This window comes from Thalassophryne amazonica, chromosome 13 (assembly GCF_902500255.1).
Source record: "Thalassophryne amazonica chromosome 13, fThaAma1.1, whole genome shotgun sequence".
NCBI classification, from domain to species: Eukaryota; Metazoa; Chordata; class Actinopteri; order Batrachoidiformes; family Batrachoididae; genus Thalassophryne; species Thalassophryne amazonica.
In genome coordinates, this window is record NC_047115.1 from 66814902 (window position 1) to 66835496 (window position 20595).

The 20595-nt window shown below is 40.1% G+C and overlaps 1 pseudogene; it reads left to right on the forward strand.

Annotated features, from left to right (window-relative positions):
• LOC117523023 overlaps nt 1-20595 on the forward strand; it is a 109257-nt pseudogene that overhangs the window by 7676 nt on the left and 80986 nt on the right.

Here is a 20595-nt window from a genome sequence, read left to right on the forward strand (position 1 = left end):
TTACGTACCAGTGCCAGGGCCTCATGCCCACAGTTGGTCGCAATGTTTCTGTGAAGCCTCTCAGTTGTCCAGGTGGTTTCCATAGTAGAGAAGCTTGAATCTTCGACTGGACTGGGTTGCTTGACGCGAGGACGTTTTGCTTCAGATTGCAACCCAGTCATATTTATGAGTCTCCTTTACAAAGTCATTCCATCCAAGTACATTAACTGAGAAGACATTCTGTTGTGGGGAATTAATTTGTGTATACTCATCTTTAAATTTTAGACAATATCATTATATAAATTATCAATGTCAGACCTACTATATGTTCCATACATCCCACAGTGTTACACCTAATAGCTTCCGTCGGAAAGTGAATATTACATAAGTATCTACAGGGACCTCTTTATATCTCTAGACATGATCAGAAGAAGCATCAGACCACCTACAATAAACAAGACACATTTTCAAAGTTTGTATGTGTATGTATGTATGTACAACCCCAATTCCAATGAAGTTGGGACATTGTGTAAAATGTAAATAAAAACAGAATACAATGATTTGCAAATCCTCTTTAACCTATATTCAATTGAATACACCACAAAGACAAGATATTTAATGCTCAAACTGATAAACTTTATTGTTTTTGTGCAAATATTTGCTCATTTTGAAATGGATGCCTGCAACACGTTTCAAAAAACCTGGAACAGTGGTATGTTTCTACTGTGTTACATCACCTTTCCTTCTAACAACACTCAATAAGAGTTTGGGAACTGAGGACACTCATGATTGGGTATAAAAGGAGCAGTGTTGTGGAAAGCAAACACCTTCATAGATTTGCTTTTGTTGGCATTGCCTTTTTTAAAATCTAAAACAACATAATCTTAGAAACATTTTGCTTTCATGGCATAATTTGCCATAACACCTTTCTTGGTACACTGCAGCACACTTGAGTAGAACCTGAAATTGGCAGCTCTGTGTACTGAATTGATTTGGATTTTTTTTTTTTTTTTTTTTTTAAATCAAACCTGTTTCTGGCGGTGCTGCCCCTTTTCACCAGTCTTGTTCATGATGTTCATGAACAGGATTTCAAGGTGCACTTAGGGACCAGAGGGTGTCCAGTTTGGTGACCTCACAGTTGCATCTCTGCTTTTTGCGAAATAATGTCCTTCTGTTGACTTCATTAGGTGTGACCTCTGATGTTCACTGAGCAGGTTTGAGGTGGAGTGTGAAGCATCTGGGATAGGAATCAGCATTTCAAAGTCTGAGACCATGGTCTTCTGTGGGAAAATGGTATTTTGTCCCTTCTGTGTCAAAGGAATATTATTGCCCCAAGTGGAGGAGTTTAAGTATCTCGGGGTCTTGTTCGCAAGTCAGGGTAAGTTGGAACATGAGATCGATAGATCGCTTGGGGTGGCACCTGATGCTTTACACACACTGTACCAGACTGTCGTGCTGAAGAAGGAGCTGAGCAGGAAGGCGAGGCTCTCAGTTTACCAATCAATTTACACCCTTGGTCATCTATGGTCATGAACTTTTGGTAATGACTGAAAGAATAAGATTGCGGATACAAGCGGCAAAAATGAGGTTCCTCTGTTGTGTTTTTGGACTTACGCTCCTGGACAGGGTGAGAAGCTTCATAATCCGGGAGGGACTCTGAGTGGAGCCGCTGTTTATTTGCATCGAAAGGAGCCAGCTGAGGTTTTTCAGGCATTTGGTGAGGATGCCACCAGTTGTCTCCCTAGAGATGTCTTCCACGCACATCTAAGGACACGCTGGAGGGATTATATTTCCCAGTTGTCTTGAGAACACCTCTGGATCTCCCAAGAAGAGTTACAGGACTTGGCCAATTATAGGGAAGTGTGGGATGAGCTGCTTGGTCCGCTGCCACCATGACCTGGACCTAGAAAGAGCAGAAAATTAATGAATGAATCAAATTGTGACTCCATGAATTTGAACTGAATCAAATCATGAGACATTGAAAGTTTCACACCCCACCTAACTGCTACTCCACTGTCACCCATGCAGCTGACTAAAAAGCATCTGAAGATGCTTTTATACAGGTAAGCTTTTAGCTAGTTTGTTTTTATGTGTTGAGGAAACAGTAACCTGAATTGGACAATTTTTGTTTATTCACATGTATATGTCTAACATAATGTTTTCTTCACAGAAGGTCCAGCAGAAAGCAACTGAGAGAAGTCTATACAGACAACATGTCTACCAGTGGTGTTAAACAATCCCGCTTGCACCATGGGAAAGGCAGTTTTTTCAAGGTATGTGTCTGTCACTGTTGTTTTCAACACTGTACGAGCATGTTGCATTTCAGGATACAATTCTACATATTTAAAACATGTGGTTTTGCCAGTGTAATAGAAACCTTGGCTGAAGTTGTTGATGTTGCAGCCTGTCGGGGAGGGACGTGTGGACGGACGTGGTAAAAAGCTAAGAGGCTAAATTATGGAGAAGATGAAAGAGGAGGACAGAACTGGAGTCATTTGGAGTGCAGCTTTGTAGTGGGACTCGCTGAATCTTGTTTGTGTGTTCCTAAGGTTTTGGTTTTCATGTATTGCTTAACAGAGATATGTTTATAAAAGGACAGTACCATAATTACAACCCCAAATCAGAAAAAATTGGAATGATATAGAAAATGCAAATTAAAAATGGCAGTGATTCTGACATTTACATTGGCTTCCGTTTCATTGCAGACGGTATGAACCAAAGAATTTTCCTATTTTTTGGGTCAACTTAATTTTATTTGTTAATATACATCCATTCCTTTATTTCAGGTCAGCAAAACATTCCAAAAAAGCTGGGACAGAGGCAGTTTAGGGCTAATTATTGTTTGTCTTTCGGTTGCCCCTGTTTTTTTGTACAAGGTCACCACAGTAGATCAAGTACAGAGCCGTCGTGTTACGCCAGATGTTCTTCCTGATGCAACTCCAGTTCTACCCAGAGAACCGCACACAGTCCCTGGTCTTCCTAAGCAATCTCCCAAACAAGTACTAATCAGGGGATTCTCCACTTAGCTTCTGGGATCTGATGGGATCAGGTGTATACAGAACAGATTGGAGCAAATTTTAGGGCTAGTAATAACGTGATTATGTTGTTCATCCATCGTAATCTATGATGCCCTCGGCATCTTCAGGTAGTGGGTAGCGGTGCACCATGTGTTCTAAAGGTTACTGACCAGTCCAATTCTGGCACGGAATGACCTGGCACATGTTGGGCAGACATGTAGCGACTTGCTGTAGTGCTGACACCTCTAGCTTTGCGCAACTCTCGCTTTTGTTTTGCTTTGACAGTTCACTTTGCCTTGAGGCTTCTGCATTCTTTGTTGATGTTGCTGCACCATGCAAAGTTGTCATGTGCAATGGTTTAATAAGTAACAAGGTAAAAAAAAAATACACCCACATATACATGCACACATGAAAATGTTATTTCAAATTGGTGATGTCAACAGGTGATTTGTACAAAAGCAGTAACCACTAAAGGCTGAGTCTTTGAGGGGCAAAGATGGGCAGGTGATCTCTAGGTTGTCAACAGATGCATGAGAAAATTATTGAAATATTTTAAAGCAATGTTCCTCAAAGAAAGATTAGAAAGGATTTGTATATTTGTCCCTCTACAGTTCATTATTATTAAAGAATTCAAGGACTCTGGAAGAATTTCAGTGTGTAAAGAGCAAGGGTGCAAGCCTGAGCTCAAAATGAATTTCAGATCCTTCAGACAGCACTGGCCAGGGTCTATCAAGTTCTGTGATCGCAGCATTAATGCAGAAATTTTGATTGAGATGTTGGAGCATAATATGCTGCCTTCAAGGCGATATCTTTTACCGGGACATCAAATGTATTTTTTCAACAAAACAGTGCAAAACCACATTCTGAACACACTGCAAAATCATAGCTGCAGAAGAAGAGGGTAGTGGTAATGGGCTGTCCTTCTTACAGTCCTGAGCTGTCCCCAGCAGAGAATCTGTGGAGAATTTTGAAATGGAAAAAAAAAAAAAAAAAAAATGCAACAATAATGACACGACACTGGTGCGCACCTTAAGACGTGTTTGCAGGAAGAAGGGGACAGTCACACGGCACTTAACAAAGGGCAACGAAGCCCTAACAAAACAAGAAATCTGGACTTTCGTTGACTTTCTTTGGCATCGTTTAACCTTCGCGCAGCTTCGTTCCTGCAGCTGGCGCTTCATCAGTATTTTTAAACTGCTGAAAAATTTGAACGAAGGGCAATGAAAACCTCAATTCGTCAGTGTTTCGTTTTGCTGTCGTTCTTGATGTTTTTTTAATCGTTTGTTTAGTTTTTGTAACGTTATTTTTTAGTTTGACTTCGTTTGAAAGGCTGAATGTTTTCACACAGTACAGAAGCCGGTTTGTGAGCACTGAGGCTGCTGCTGCTTTCACATGCCATCAGAAATTACAGGGCAAACTCAGCCTGTTTGCTTGGATTTTTTTATCTGTGGGGGGGGGGTCAGCTTCAATGGACTCAGGCACCTTATATAGGCCATAATTAATCTTTTGTGTGGATACAATTAATTATTTTGCCACAAGCAACTGCTGAATTTGAAACAATAAAAAAGTTGTGTAATTTCCGACGGTATTTGAATGCAGCATTTGTGGCAGCAGCAGCTGCTGTGTGCGCTTATTATTTTTTATTAAATATAACAATATGAGTGTAGGAATGCCAGTACAGCCCTTCTGTACATGTGGCAACAGGTAGATGATTCAGATGATGATCTAAAGAGCTGTTCTGGAAGACAGAATTCATGTTGTGGATCAGCTACAGCTGGTTGAAATAACTGCACATGCGAGTCAGTGTGTGGTGTTCACACGGACTGATCAATTTCCTGATGATACGTTCAATCATCTTTACACTTGTATTTATTCCCTGTTTTGACAGTTTTCTGTTATAAATCAATATATATGGCTTAGTAACGTTAATACAGTGATACAGCAGTGACCACAGCACTCCAGTTTTTTTTTTTTTTTTAATTGAAGCAAGGCGGAGCACCCAGCATGTCATCAGACAGTGTGGGTTCTGATGATGAAGGCGATGATCCCTCTTTTGTTCTGGACGAGGAACCAGAGCAGGTGGGTCCATCGACGTGTGCACAGATCTCCACAGCTTCTGTTTGCAGTTTCTCCAGGACTCAGGCACTATAAGCTCCATCCCAGCACCGAGTCCTGGAACTCAAGAGGTGCAGACACACACTGCTCCAGCTGTGGCTCCAGGCGTGTTTCATTTAAAGCATTGAGATCGTAAGCTTCGGTTTTGTTAAGTTCCTCTTTCGTCCCTTTTGCGCTCTTGCTTCGCAGGCTGTTCGGTGATAAAGCTCTTTCATCCACCTTTTCTTAACGAATTGTGAATTTTTTTTACTTTTTCCCTTTGTTCAGGAATCGTTGTGTGCCATGTAACTGGGCCATAAGTCTTCATGATGTTTGATCAGCCAGCGTCTTACAACTGCCTTGGAGTTATGTAGGACAAAGACACTTTTCAATTTGAAGTATACAACCCCTGGCAAAAATTATGGAATCACCGGCCTCTGCGGATGTTCATTCAGTTGTTTAATTTTGTAGAAAAAAAGCAGATCACAGACATGACACAAAACTAAAGTCATTTCAAATGGCAACTTTCTGGCTTTAAGAAACACTATAAGAAATCAGGAAAAATAATTGTGGCAGTCAGTAATGGTTACTTTTTTAGACCAAGCAGAGGGAAAAAAATATGGAATCACTCAATTCTGAGGAAAAAATTATGGAATCACCCTGTAAATTTTCATCCCCAAAACTAACACCTGCATCAAATCAGATCTGCTCGTTAGTCTGCATCTAAAAAGGAGTGATCACACCTTGGAGAGCTGTTGCACCAAGTGGACTGACATGAATCATGGCTCCAACACGAGAGATGTCAATTGAAACAAAGGAGAGGATTATCAAACTCTTAAAAGAGGGTAAATCATCACGCAATGTTGCAAAAGATGTTGGTCATTCACAGTCAGCTGTGTCTAAACTCTGGACCAAATACAAACAACATGGGAAGGTTGTTAAAGGCAAACATACTGGTAGACCAAGGAAGACATCAAAGCGTCAAGACAGAAAACTTAAAGCAATGTGTCTCAAAAATCAAAAATGTACCACAAAACAAATGAGGAACGAATGGGAGGAAACTGGAGTCAACGTCTGTGATCGAACTGTAAGAAACCACCTAAAGGAAATGGGATTTACATACAGAAAAGCTAAACGAAAGCCATCATTAACACCTAAACAGAAAAAAAACAAGGTTACAATGGGCTAAGGAAAAGCAATCGTGAACTGTGGATGACTGGATGAAAGTCATATTCAGTGATGAATCTCGAATCTGCATTGGGCAAGGTGATGATGCTGGAACTTTTGTTTGGTGCCGTTCCAATGAGATTTATAAAGATGACTGCCTGAAGAGAACATGTAAATTTCCACAGTCATTGATGATATGGGGCTGCATGTCAGGTAAAGGCACTGGGGAGATGGCTGTCATTACATCATCAATAAATGCACAAGTTTACGTTGATATTTTGGACACTTTTCTTATCCCATCAATTGGAAGGATGTTTGGGGATGATGAAATCATTTTTCAAGATGATAATGCATCTTGCCATAGAGCAAAAACTGTGAAAACATTCCTTGCAAAAAAGACACATAGGGTCAGTGTCATGGCCTGCAAATAGTCCGGATCTTAATCCAATTGAAAATCTTTGGTGGAAGTTGAAGAAAATGGTCCATGACAAGGCTCCAACCTGCAAAGCTGATCTGGCAACATCAATCAGAGAAAGTTGGAGCCAGATTGATGAAGAGTACTGTTTGTCACTCATTAAGTCCATGCCTCAGAGACTGCAAGCTGTTATAAAAGCCAGAGGTGTGCAACAAAATACTAGTGATGTGTTGGAGCGTTCTTTTGTTTTTCATGATTCCATAATTTTTTCCTCAGAATTGAGTGATTCCATATTTTTTTCCCTCTGCTTGGTCTAAAAAAGTAACCGTTACTGACTGCCACAATTATTTTTCCTGATTTCTTATAGTGTTTCTTAAAGCCAGAAAGTTGCCATTTGAAATGACTTTAGTTTTGTGTCATGTCTGTGATCTGCTTTTTTTCTACAAAATTAAACAACTGAATGAACATCCTCCGAGGCCGGTGATTCCATAATTTTTGCCAGGGGTTGTATGTCTTGATTACTTCTCTTCTTCAAGTATTTTATGGAAGATTAAATGAGACCTTTACTCTCACATGCTCTGTGGCATCACCTTAAATATATGAGATTCCCATGCTAAGATTTAACTCTCTACATGTATAAACGTACCATATCCTTAAGAGATGGAAACAGTTCAAGCACTGTACCTTGTCAGCCCTTTTTTGTGAGGACTCTGTCTACAGCCCATAATAATTACAGTGTGCCTATAAATGATATCATAACCACACAGAACAGCACAGCTCGAGAACTAGTTAAATGAATTTGGCATATGCAGTCATTAGAGTAATAATACGTATACTGTGCAACTGGAAAAAGTATAGTTCTGTCACAGTCTTCTTTAAATTACCCATATCACATATTGTCACTTACAGTGCAACTTAGGGGGCGCATTGTGATGATTGCCTTATTTTGTACAGACTTGCAGTCAGCTGCGATTCTCTCATGGCATTGTAATCCACACAGTGTTCAAAAAGTGAGTGTTAAATACTTCAAATAGGTCTAAACTAGATTGGACAAACAAAGTGAAGAATACATATCTTGCAAAACAAACACATCCAGCTGATTTAGCTTCTCCTGAAGTTGCACACAGCAACCATGTATAATCTCATGCTGTTCAAAAACTGCTCAGACTCTACACTGCATTTTATGCTTTGAAGGGTTCTGTGCTTCCAGGCTATACGAGTTTGACATAAGGGTCAGTAAACATCCAATAGCTGCCATCCCACTGCTGTTTCTTGGGGTGATTGGGGGGGATTATTTTCATACATATATCAGGGCTGTGAAAACTCAGTGGATCCGAGGAATTCCGCGGATTTCATCATGGGTGGGGGTTAGTGTTGTACTCTGTAATTGTGATCGTCAGTGAGTTTTTAAAATGTCTGTTGCAAAGTGTTTCCTTTTTTTTGCAACATCATGCAAGTTTTATCAATCCGCAGTCACTGATCTATGTGATACAGATACAAATCAGTGTCCTCGGATCTGCGGAACTTTGCGGAGGAAAAATGCCACTCAAAGTGTAGCTGTTGCGACAGTTGTCATAAAGCGGGACTGGTTGGTTGCTGCGGCGACATTGTGTGGCTCCTGTAAGATGCTTAACCTAAACGTAGCATGTGGACAACGCAACCTTTTAGAGCTCTCAAGTTTTTAAAAGAAGAATTTTGCAGCATGTCTGTGTCACTGACCAACATCAGACAGAGTGAAGATGGCGAGAAAGACGGTCTGAAAAAGTTAGATAAGGACAAGAATCCGTGGAATTGTAACTGGATTCATGAACACACCTGAAAGATAAACGAACTGTGAGAATCTACTGAATCTACTGGTACCTTTTTTCTCATGTAACAATAAGAAATATACTCAAAACCTGGATTAATCTTTTTAGTCACATAGCACTACTATTATTCTGAACACTACTGTAAGTACACTTCAACTATGAGAGACAAAATGAGAAAAAAAATCCAGGAAATCACATTGTAGGATTTTTAAAGAATTTATTTGTAAATTATGGTGGAAAATAAGTATTTGGTCAATAACAAAAGTTCAGCTCAATACTTTGTAACATAATCTTTGTTGCAGTGACAGAGGTCAAACGTTTCCTGTAAGTCTTCACCAGGTTTGCACACACTGTAGCTGGTATTTTGGCCCATTCCTCCATGCAGATCTCCTCTAGAGCAGTGATGTTTTGGGGCTGTCACTGGGCAACATGGACTTTCAACTCCCTCAACACATTTTCTATGGGGAGAGGTCTGGAGACCGGCTAGGCCACTCAAGGACCTTGAAATGCTTTTTACGGAGCCACTCCTTCGTTGCCTGAGTGGTGTGTTTGGAATCATTGTCATGCTGGAAGACCCAGCCACATTGCTTCTTCAATGCTCTCACTGATGGAAGGAGGTTTTGGCTTAAAATCTCATGATACATGGCCCTGTTCATTCTTCCCTTTCTTCCCCTTTGCAGAAAAAGAGCCCCAAAGCATGATGTTTCCACCCCCATGCTTCACAGTAGATATGGTGTTCTTGGGATGCAACTCAGCATACTTCTTGTTCTTGCATTCTTCATTCTTCCTGTGCCAGTGCTGTTGAGCTATTGTCAATCATTGTTTGACACCAGTCTTTCTGTCTTACAATTAAAGTTTTGTTGCTGCTGTTTCTGCTCACCACATTATGGTAGATGGTCGATCAATAGGATCGCACCCCCTGATATGTTGCTTTTTACAACCGCAATTCCAGTGAAGTTGGGACGTTGTTTAAAATGTAAATAAAAACAGAATACAATGATTTGAAAATCCTCTTCAACCTATATTCAATTGAATACACCACAAAGACAAGATATTTAATGTTGAAACTGATAAATTTTATTGTTTTTGTGTAACTATTTGCTCATTTTGAAATGGATGCCTGCAACACATTTCAAAAAAGCTGGGACAGTGGTATGTTTACCATTGTGTTACATCACCTCACCTTTCCTTCTAACAACACTCAATAAGCGTTTGGGAACTGAGGACACTAATTATTGAAGCTTTGTAGCTGGAATTCTTTCCCATTCTTGCTTGATGTATGACTTAAGTTGTTCAAAAGCCCGGGGTCTCCGTTGTCGTATTTTGCGCTTCATAATGCGCCACACATCTTCAATGGGTGACAGGTCTGGACTGCAGGCAGGCCAGTCTAGTACCCGCACTCTTTTACTACAAAGCCACGCTGTTGTAACACATGCAGAATGTGGCTTGGCTTTGTCTTGCTGAAATAAGAAGGGACATCTCTGAAAAAAACGTTGCTTGGATGGCAGCATGTGTTGCTCCAAAACCTGGATGTACCTTTCAGCATTGATGGTGCCATCACAGATGTGTAAGTTGCCCATGCCATGGGCACTAACACACCCCATACAACCACAGATGCCGGCTTTTGAACTTTGCGCTGGTAACAATCTGGATGGTCTTTTTCCTCTTTTGTCTGAAGGACACAACGTCTATGATTTCCAAAAACAATTTAAAATGTGGACTCATTAGACCACAGTACACTTTTCCACTTTGCGTCTGTCCATTTCAAATGAACTCGGGCCCAGAGAAGGCGGCAGCATTTCTGGATGTTGTTGATGTATGGCTTTCACTTTGCATGGTAGAATTTTAACTTGCACTTGTAGATGTAGCAACAAACTGTGTTAACCGACAATGGTTTTCTGAAGTGTTCCTGAGCCCATGCGATAAGATCCTTTACACAGTGATGTTGGTTTTTAATGCAGTGCCACCTGAGGGATCGAAGGTCATGGGCATTCAGTGTTGGTTTTTGGCCGTGCCGCTTACGTGTAGAAAGTTCTCCAGATTCTCTGAATCTTCTGATTATATTATGGACTGTAGATGATGGAATCCATAAATTTGTTGCAATTGAATGCTGAGAAACATTGTTGTTAAACTGTTGTACTGTTTTTTTCACAAAGTTCTTCACAAAGTGGTGATCTTCACCCCATCTTTGTTTGTGAACGGTTGAGCCTTTTGGGGATGCTCCTTTTATAGCCAATCATGACACTCACAATTAGTGTCCTCAGTTCTCAAATGCTTATTGAGTGTTGTTAGAAGGAAAGGTGATGTAAGACAGTGGTAAACATACCATTGTCCCAGCTTTTTTGAAACATGTTGTAGGCATCCATTTCAAAATGAGCAAATATTTGCACAAAAGAATACAGTTTATCAGTTTGAAGATTAAATATCTTCTCTTTGTGGTGTTTTCAATGGAATATAGGTTGAAGAGGATTTGCAAATCATTGTATTCTGTTTTTGTTTACATTTTACACAACGTCCCAACTTCATTGGAATTGGGGTTATATAAAGAAATATAAAATTAATTTCACCCCCAACAACAGGAGCACCATTGATTGTTGGACACTGCATAACTGAAAACATAGACGGATAGAAACTAGTTTTGGTAGATTTAGTGATTAGTATTCCTGTCAAAGCAAAAAAAACAAAACAACAACAAAAAAAAAACACAAGTGAGAGCAACTCAAGGGATTAACAGACAGTTCTCAAAGAAAATAAAATTATTTTTCTTGGATAGATGCCTCAAACCTTCCTTGTGCATCTATCTGTACCTCCTTATGCTTACAACAAACTACAACTAGTAGGTACATGTCAAATAAAACAAGTCTGTAAATGTTCAAAAAAGTTTGTGAACCAAAGTCAGTTGCACTAATAAAACTGTAGATGCCTCTGATTTTCCTCAAGCAGCTGTCTCTATTTAATAATTACAACTTTACACCTGCAAAAATGAAATACACATGTATATACACAAAGACATTATCCTCATAAAACCAAGTCACTTGTAATGTATTTGTTTATGTTCAAGCACAAAACAAAAACCAAGATGAATTCCATTATCACACTAAAATGAACTCCACTCAGAATAAAAATACAAGCTGCTAATTTATGTTATTTTTCAAAGTTATTAAGCTGCAGTTGTCTGTTTTATTTATTTCAAAGTAAGTAAAGTAAGTATTCTTATTTTCAAAAAACATGGAGAGTCTAATCATCCTGGTTTGTTCTGTTCAGTTTTTCCTTCTTTATAAGAGTTTGGTGTTTACAGTCTGCAGTAAATACACTCAACAAAAATATAAATGCAACACTTTGGTTTTGCTCTCATTTTGTATGAGATGAACTCAAAGATCTAAAACTTTTTCCACATACACAATATCACCATTTCCCTCAAATATTGTTCACAAACCAGTCTAAATCTGTGATAGTGAGCACTTCTCCTTTGCTGAGATAATCCATCCCACCTCACAGGTGTGCCATATCAAGATGCTGATTAGACACCATGATTAGTGCACAGGTGTGCCTTAGACTGCCCACAATAAAAGGCCACTCTGAAAGGTGCAGTTTTATCTCACAGCACAATGCCACAGATGTCGCAAGATTTGAGGGAGCATGCAATTGGCATGCTGACAGCAGGAATGTCAACCAGAGCTGTTGCTCGTGTATTGAATGTTAACTTCTCTACCATAAGCTGTATCCAAAGGCGTTTCAGAGAATTTGGCAGTACATCCAACCAGCCTCACAACCGCAGACCACGTGTAACCACACCAGCCCAGGACCTCCACATCCAGCATGTTCACCTCCAAGATCGTCTGAGACCAGCCACTCGGACAGCTGCTGAAACAATCGGTTTGCATAACCAAAGAATTTCTGCACAAACTGTCAGAAACCGTCTCAGGGAAGCTCATCTGCATGCTCGTCGTCCTCATCGGGGTCTCGACCTGACTCCAGTTCGTTGTCGTAACCGACTTGAGTGGGCAAATGCTCACATTCGCTGGTGTTTGGCACATTGGAGAAGTGTTCTCTTCACGGAGGAATCCCGGTTCACACTGTTCAGGGCAGATGGCAGACAGCGTGTGTGGCGTCGTGTGGGTGAGCGGTTTTCTGATGTCAATGTTGTGGATTGAGTGGCCCATGGTGGCGGTGGGGTTATGGTATGGGCAGGTGTCTGTTATGGACGAAGAACACAGGTGCATTTTATTGATGGCATTTTGAATGCACAGAGATACCGTGACGAGATCCTGAGGCCCATTGTTGTGCCATACATCCAAGAACATCACCTCATGTTGCAGCAGGATAATGCACGGCCCCATGTTGCAAGGATCTGTACACAATTCTTGGAAGCTGAAAATGTCCCAGTTGTTGCACGGCCGGCATACTCACCGGACATGTCACCCATTGAGCATGTTTGGGATGCTCTGGACCGGCGTATATGGCAGCGTGTACCAGTTCCTGCCAATATCCAGCAACTTCGCACAGCCATTGAAGAGGAGTGGACCAACATTCCACAGGCCACAATTGACAACCTGATCAACTCTATGCGAAGGAGATGTGTTGCACTGCATGAGGCAAATGGTGGTCACACCAGATACTGACTGGTATCCCACCCCAATAAAACAAAACTGCACCTTTCAGAGTGGCCTTTTATTGTGGGCAGTCTAAGGCACACCTGTGCACTAATCATGGTGTCTAATCACTATCTTGATATGGCACACCTGTGAGGTGGGATGGATTATCTCAGCAAAGGAGAAGTGCTCACTATCACAGATTTAGACTGGTTTGTGAACAATATTTGAGGGAAATGGTGATATTGGGCCTCATGTATCAACGTGCGTACGGCGATATTTGAGCGTATATGGGGTGTACGCCAAAATGGCTGCGCTACTTGGCATTTATCAATGTGGTCGTTGGCGTACGCTGAGCTGAATATATACACCAGGTCGAGAGGTGGTGTAAATTATAGACCAAAATGAACCAGCACTGGAATCCACATAAAAATGTAAATGATCAACATGATAAACAGTGCCATTATACAAATCAATGCATATGTTACATAAATAACAATTTCCTGATTATAGTACATAATAATCAATACAAATCCCGCTTTTGCGGGATTGCTGGTCTATCGAGCACGATCTGTGGCCACAGCGCTGACTGCAAAAAAAGCGCTGCTCGCCTTTTTCTCCAGAGCCTGGAGCCAGAGCAGCGCTGAGCTTAACTTTATGTGGTGTGATCGTTTTAGACAATGAAATTGATAATTACAACTGTAGTGTTGTCATTCCCTTCGCCCGTGCTGCAGTCAGGTTTTGTCTTCTCCATTCGTTTGTCACAATAAAATAAATAAAGAAATACATCTTAAGAATAAAGAAATCTGAAACATTAGGCGTGTCTTATTAATTGAGCGAGCAAATATCCACATGTCAAGAATTATTGACATGTGAAAAGAGAATACAGTGGTCCCTCGCTATAACGCGGTCCACCTTTCGCGGCCTCGTCGTTTCGCAGATTTCTTTAGTCCAATTTTGCATGCTTTTTTTTACAGTGCATTGTGGTCTGCGTGTCTGTTTATAAGAATCTTCTCGCCCAGAAGAAAAAAGAGCGCCAACAACTACTCATAACTGTGTTTGTCACTCGGAAACAGACACCTGCAGCCAGGTGTGAGTGGAAAAAGGCGCGGCATCAGGACACAGAGGCGCGATCTGTGAAATACTGGTCAGTCACTATTAATAATTTCTTATGTGTCCAACCTCATACGTTGATCGTTAAAATTAAATTTGTTAGTTCTAAAAGCCATCATAATTATTTATAGGAAAACGTTCTATTTTTATTTCTCAAACAAATGTTTGGGCCTGAAAACAGGTTGGTCTTATTTTTCTACTAAGGTTTGAACTTTGAGAGTGTTTACACACGAGAGAAAAGTGAGAAAATGTTCATGCCTGATTGAGAAAGTGTATAAAGTGGTTTTACAGCTTTGAAACGTCTATAATAATTGTAAAAAATAACGCTGACTACGTCGCGGTTTCGCGTATTACGGGCTATTTTTAGAACGTAACTCCCATGATAAACGAGGGACCACTGTAACACTTTTTTGATTATACTACAAAACAGTTAATACGACGGCTGCTTTTGATGCTCTATTGGCACGCGTCATGATTGGTGGAGTTCTTTTTCTTTGCCGTCTTCCTGGCTTCCATGTCGTAAAATGAGGGTGTGTCTGAAGCGGAGTCTGAATATTTATGGGCGTGTTTATTATAATTGTATAATTGATTGTTTTCACCCGCCGCATTTATCAAGGTCACGTCAGGCGTACGCTGGAAATGGGCAGGTGCGCACTGCTTGATACATGTCACGGCAACTTTGGTGTACTTCAAATTTACACCGTAAATTTACGCCACAAGTGCGCAACTTTGATACATGAGGCCTATTGTGTATGTGGAAAAAGTTTTAGATCTTTGAGTTCATCTCATCTCATTCAAAACCAAAAGAGTTGCGTTTATATTTTTGTTGAGTGTAGTAGTCAAAGTAAATGTCAGGATCATTACGGGTCCCCCATCACCACATTTTTCACATCATCCAAACTTTTCTGACTTGGGGTTGTAAAAAAACAAAACAAAACAAAAAAAAAAACAATAAAAAAATATAACTGTATATAGAAAAAACATTATAAGCTGTGCTATCTTTATTCATTCATTTTAAAGGTCAAATCTGTTTTGTGGCTCTCGAAGATTTTTGTGGAAGACGGGACAAAAGTGGCTCTTTTGACAGTAAAGCATGCAGACCCCTGATCCATTCGTAAATTTTGATCATACTAGTCTGAGAATCAATAGGTATAATTGTTGCCCAAAAATAAGAGATATTATAGAGCTTATGTAGCAAGAATAGATGAGTGGATTAAGTAAGAAGAGTAAAGGCTATGTTTGGGCTGCATAAGACAAGCACAAGCCCAGAATTACAGAATAGCAAAGTATAAGGTGCACAGTACATTCACATATGTAAAAGCAGAGGATCATGTTAAAAAATGTTTATAACTTAACATACATGCTATAGATTTACAAATACAGTATTGACTGAATACATGTGCATGATGTGATGATTAATGCTATGCTGAGGCTCGCCGGCTCACTGTCGGAGGCTCTGGGGAACCGATCAGAGCACCACAGCAGCACGTCTGAGTCTGACATGCTGCTACGCATACAGAGTGATTTCAGAGTGTCAGTACTGATTCACTGATTATCACCTCGTTTCTGCTTAAAATTTACTTTAGAATGTATATCTGCTGTATATCTTCTACCTTAAAACACACTAAGATTACGTGTTTACAAAAACATTCTCTTTCCCATATCTACTGAGGGGACATTTTGTAAACATGTCATGTTGGTGTGTCAATATAGTGAACTGATCTGTTGTCAAGTGTAGGGGTGGGCATTGATAAGATTTATCTATCGATACCATTATCGATTCTGCTTATTGATCTGATTCCTTATCGATACCTCTTGTGACTTTTCTGTGTACTAAGTAGGCTTTACAGATTTTCTATGTCAACAACATTTTATTGAGTCTTAAAGTAAATAAATATGAAATTGGTCACTGGATCTTTAAACTCTGGACATAAATAGAAATAAACAAAATCTGTAGTTTCTATCAAAAGCAGTTCCTTTCAGACATTATTGACATGAATATCTTTCCATACCTCTGAGCTGAGCTGTGCTGTTCGTCAGGATGTAATTCATAAAGAATGCAGGACGTCTCATTTTGGGAGGAAAAAAACGTTTTAGTCGATTGTAGTTTATTGTCTGTATTACAGCGTTTGGAAAGAGGCGTCATTTTATTTAAAGCGGCGATTCGTTTTGAAGTTATTAATTCTGACCAGACTCTGTCTCGGCAGAGAGCCGCGTAGTGTTTGGAGCTGTGCCAACGGACTAGAGGACGACAAGACAAAAGTCCCAGTTAGTGGCTTTAATCCACACAAAAGTGACTCACAATTTACATATTTTAATGGCTTTGAGAGGGGTTAAGAAGTGGATTTGCCGCTTCTGAAGAGCAGTGAATCAAAGAACCAATGAGCCAGCGGATCGAAGCACTACTTCATTGGTTCACGCTTCAAAATGGAGTCGCACTGCAGAAGTGGTTGATTACAGACCCACTGCAGGGTCTGCAATCAATGTAGAGAAATGATAATTTTCCAGACAAACACCCTCAAAAACAATGGCCGCTCTGAAGGACTGATAAGGGAATCGTTAAGCAAAATAGGCTATTGATGTTGGTGGGACATCAATAGGACAAGCAACTGCATGAATCAAATGCTATTAATGCTTACAAATGAATTAGAAATTTGATGCTTTCAAATGTATTATTTTAGAAATTTAATGCATCCAAAATTCCATTGTCAAATCTTTTGCATATTTTTGTGTACATTTTAAATGTTATAGAAATAAGTGCTTTATTTTAAATGAAAAAATAATAGCAGGGTATATTGCTAAAAACATTGCCTTCTTTAATATTGCTGCTTACATTATAGCACCAGAATAACAATAAACCTTAAGGTAGATTTTGTGTAAAATGAAAATGAAGTACACTTGTAATCCAGCACCAGTCTCCATGTCAAGGTCCAACTGTCAAACATAAATTGTAGGTGTTTACCGATACTACATGACTCATTCTTGCTTATTTTTAGAATATGATCCTGTCATTCTGAATGTCTGAGGCCAATGAGTAGTGGGTCTTTTGAAAACTGCATAACTTAGTTCATGATTTCCTCTTAACCAGTCGAGATAAATGTTTCCTCATCTGCCAAGTGAAGTTACCCAACATCCACATTTCCCCCACTTGTACATTTAGGCACGTATTTGGGAAATGAAACAAATGACGCTACTGTCACACTTTAAAAAAGAAAAAGATTAGTCAGTGTATCAGCGTTGTTTGATGAGTTATTGTCCATTCCAATGAAACGAAAGCTGCTGCAGTTTTGGAACAAGACATTTAGGCTTTTCTATTTTGGATAATGAATGCTGATACATTATTGAACACTTAAACCTTTAAAACAGTTTTTAACAAATTAAACCTGCTCAGGCCTCCAACAATATGCTATGAATGTCAGAGACAGTGCTGGTTTTTATTTCACTGAAGATCCCACCAGAAATATGACACACATATTTGATCTGTGGAATCACCTGGTGGTTGGACTGAAAACCTACACCTAATATGACACTATTTGAGTTCAGAGTATTGAATTAGACCAGTGTTCCACACTGATTGAAGTTATTGGCAATCATTTGTATGTGTAATGATGTTTTGGCCCAAGGCTGTGCATGTGGCAGGCTGGTTACAGGTTGCCTCAGGTCAAAAATCCAGTCTTGGAAGGAATTGTAGTGTGGTCCCCATAGATCTGGTAACTGGAGCAATGTTCCTTGACTTTGCAAAAAAACAGATGCTCACAGTTTCTGGATCCTGGTTTCAACAACCAGATCTACCAGCTGCACATGGTATTTTAATACCGGTAGTTTTGCCAAGGAGATTGACCATGTCCTTTTGAGAACATGCTGTAGAATTCTGCAGAACTGTATGGTCTGCAGAAGTGCTGAGTTTGTAAATTCTGACCGCAGACTTGTGGCTTCCTTGAGGATTCTTTTGAAGTCTTGTAGGCCTGGTCAGTGCCCCAGAATAAATCTTTAGGATAGTTCTGTTTCTCAGGAATTTGCATGCAATTTGGCAGGAGGACTTACAGACATGGACACAAAGTCATCTGATTAGGTTGTGGAAGTTATCCAGAGGCAGACCTTGAAAGTTGCTGAGGACTGTAATGGAGCTGCTGGTGTCCACAGGAAGGGGTGTTTCATATCTCCAAGGATTAAAGTTCTCTGTCTCTATGATGGATTTCCGTCAGTTGGGCTGCCAAAAGGCCATATAGAGGCTTTGCAGGGCGGTGCCGTGCACAGCCGAAGCTCAAGTGTAGCCGTTCATAATACACTTGGCTGTGTAAACATGCCATCTCAACTCGTCTTTCCTCTGTTTTTACGCTATTACACCATGCAAGAGACTTGTTGTGCAGTTCACTGTCACAACAGATATGGACAGAAGGAGAATGTGAGCTTCTAGTGGACACAGAGCGCTGGACTTTGGCCAACAATCCCACAGCAGCCTACACAAAATTCAGTAAAGTTAATGATGAACATTATCACAAAGACTAGGGTTAGAAATGATAAAAAAAAAAAAACTGCATCATGAAAATGTTACTCATTTTGTTGCAGAAGCCATGACTGGACCATGATAAAAAAAAAAAAACTTGGCTGCCTCGCCTTCACAATGTAACAGCAGTGTACACAAAATTCAGTAAATTTAAGGATGAACATGAAAATGTTACTCATTTTGTTTCAGAAGCCACTAGGGGACCACGAAAACAAACTCGACTGAGTTGTCCTCCACAGTGTCACAGCAGCATATGCAAAATTCAATAACGTTAATGACAAACAGTATCACTAAATACTATCATAAATATGTAGGTCTGCAGTCCTCAGTTAACTTATTAAGTCCCAAGTGTACTGACATATGCAGTGATAACAATGTTGCTCCAGGTGCAGTCAGCAAAGAAAACAGCATGCCCAGTGCTGTGTACAAGTGCCCAAAACATCAATTTTTCTCCTTGTACTGCTGTAATTCAGCAGCAGAAAGATGCCTGGTATGATCACTTACTCCACCATCAGGTTCAGACATGATAGGTTTATCTCTAAGCTTGTCCCACACTTTGCAGTATGTACCTTGTTTCACGTGTAACTAATCCTGGAAGCCCTGCAACATGGTGATAAAGTGGCCAGGTCACATGACTGCAAAGGGTCCATTCAGTGTGTCTGGAAAGTATTCACAGCACTTCACTTTAATGTGTAAAAAGAATTGAGCTTTGTGCAAATTTGTAAAATAAATAAATAAACAGCTAAGAAATCACATGTACGTAAGTATTCACAGCCTTTGCCATGAAGATCAAAATTGAGCTTAGGTGCATCCTGTTTCCAATGATTATCCTTAAGCTGTTTCTACAGCTTAATTGGAGTCCATTTGAGGTAAATTCAGTTGTTTGGACATGATGTGGAAAGGCACACACTTGTCTACATATAAGGTCCCACAGTTGACAGTGCATGTCAGAGCACAAACTAAGCATGACGTCAAAGGAATTGTCTATAGACCTCTGAGGCAGGATCGAGGCACAAATCTGAGGAAGGGTACAGAAACATTTCTGCTGCTTTGACGGTACCAATGAGCACAGTAGCCCCCATCATCTGTAAATGGAAGAAGTGGATCCACCAGAGAGAGTAAGCTGAGCGACCTTATGTCAACAAGTTATTTATGGCCCTGTCAGCCAATCAGAATTGACTACGTCACTAAGCCCCGCCCCTAACACCGACCCTTATGACGTCACAGCCAATCAGAATCGATTACGTCACTATCTCCTGCCCCTAAGCCCCGCCCCTAACCCCTCCCATAGCCCCGCCTCCAAGCTCCGCCCCTGGCTCCTCCCCTAACCCTGCCCCCAAGCTCCCGCCCCTAGCACCTCCCCTAACCCCGCCCCAAGCTCCGCCTCCAAGCCCTACCTCCCCTCCCACCCGGGTCTAATATTTTAATGTCATTTTATTTCATGAATTAAAGAACGATTAAAAAAATACCTAGATCTTTTTTAATGTATTAAAGAATTAACTAATTCTGAAATAATTAAACATAAATCAGTGTCTAATATTTAATACCCCTTTAATATTTTTTTAATTCTTAAATTAAAGCGCGTCCTTTTATGGTTTTTAATGCCTCAATTAAAGAAGGATTAAAAAATACCCGTATCTTTTGCACAATTATGGGAGATTTTCTTCAATTTAGTGATTAAACACGAATATTTTAATACCCCTTTAATATTTTTTAATTCTTAAATTAATGCGTCTCCTTTTCTGTTTTTTAATTCTTAAATTAAAGAAGGGTTAAAAATAACCGTCTCTCGGCTGTAACGGCTGTAAGTCTTTGCAGCAAGACGGTCAAATACCCACGCATAGAGCTCCTCACGGAAACATGACCCCACGGCTGTAATACCTGTTGCAGACGCTAGCTGTGT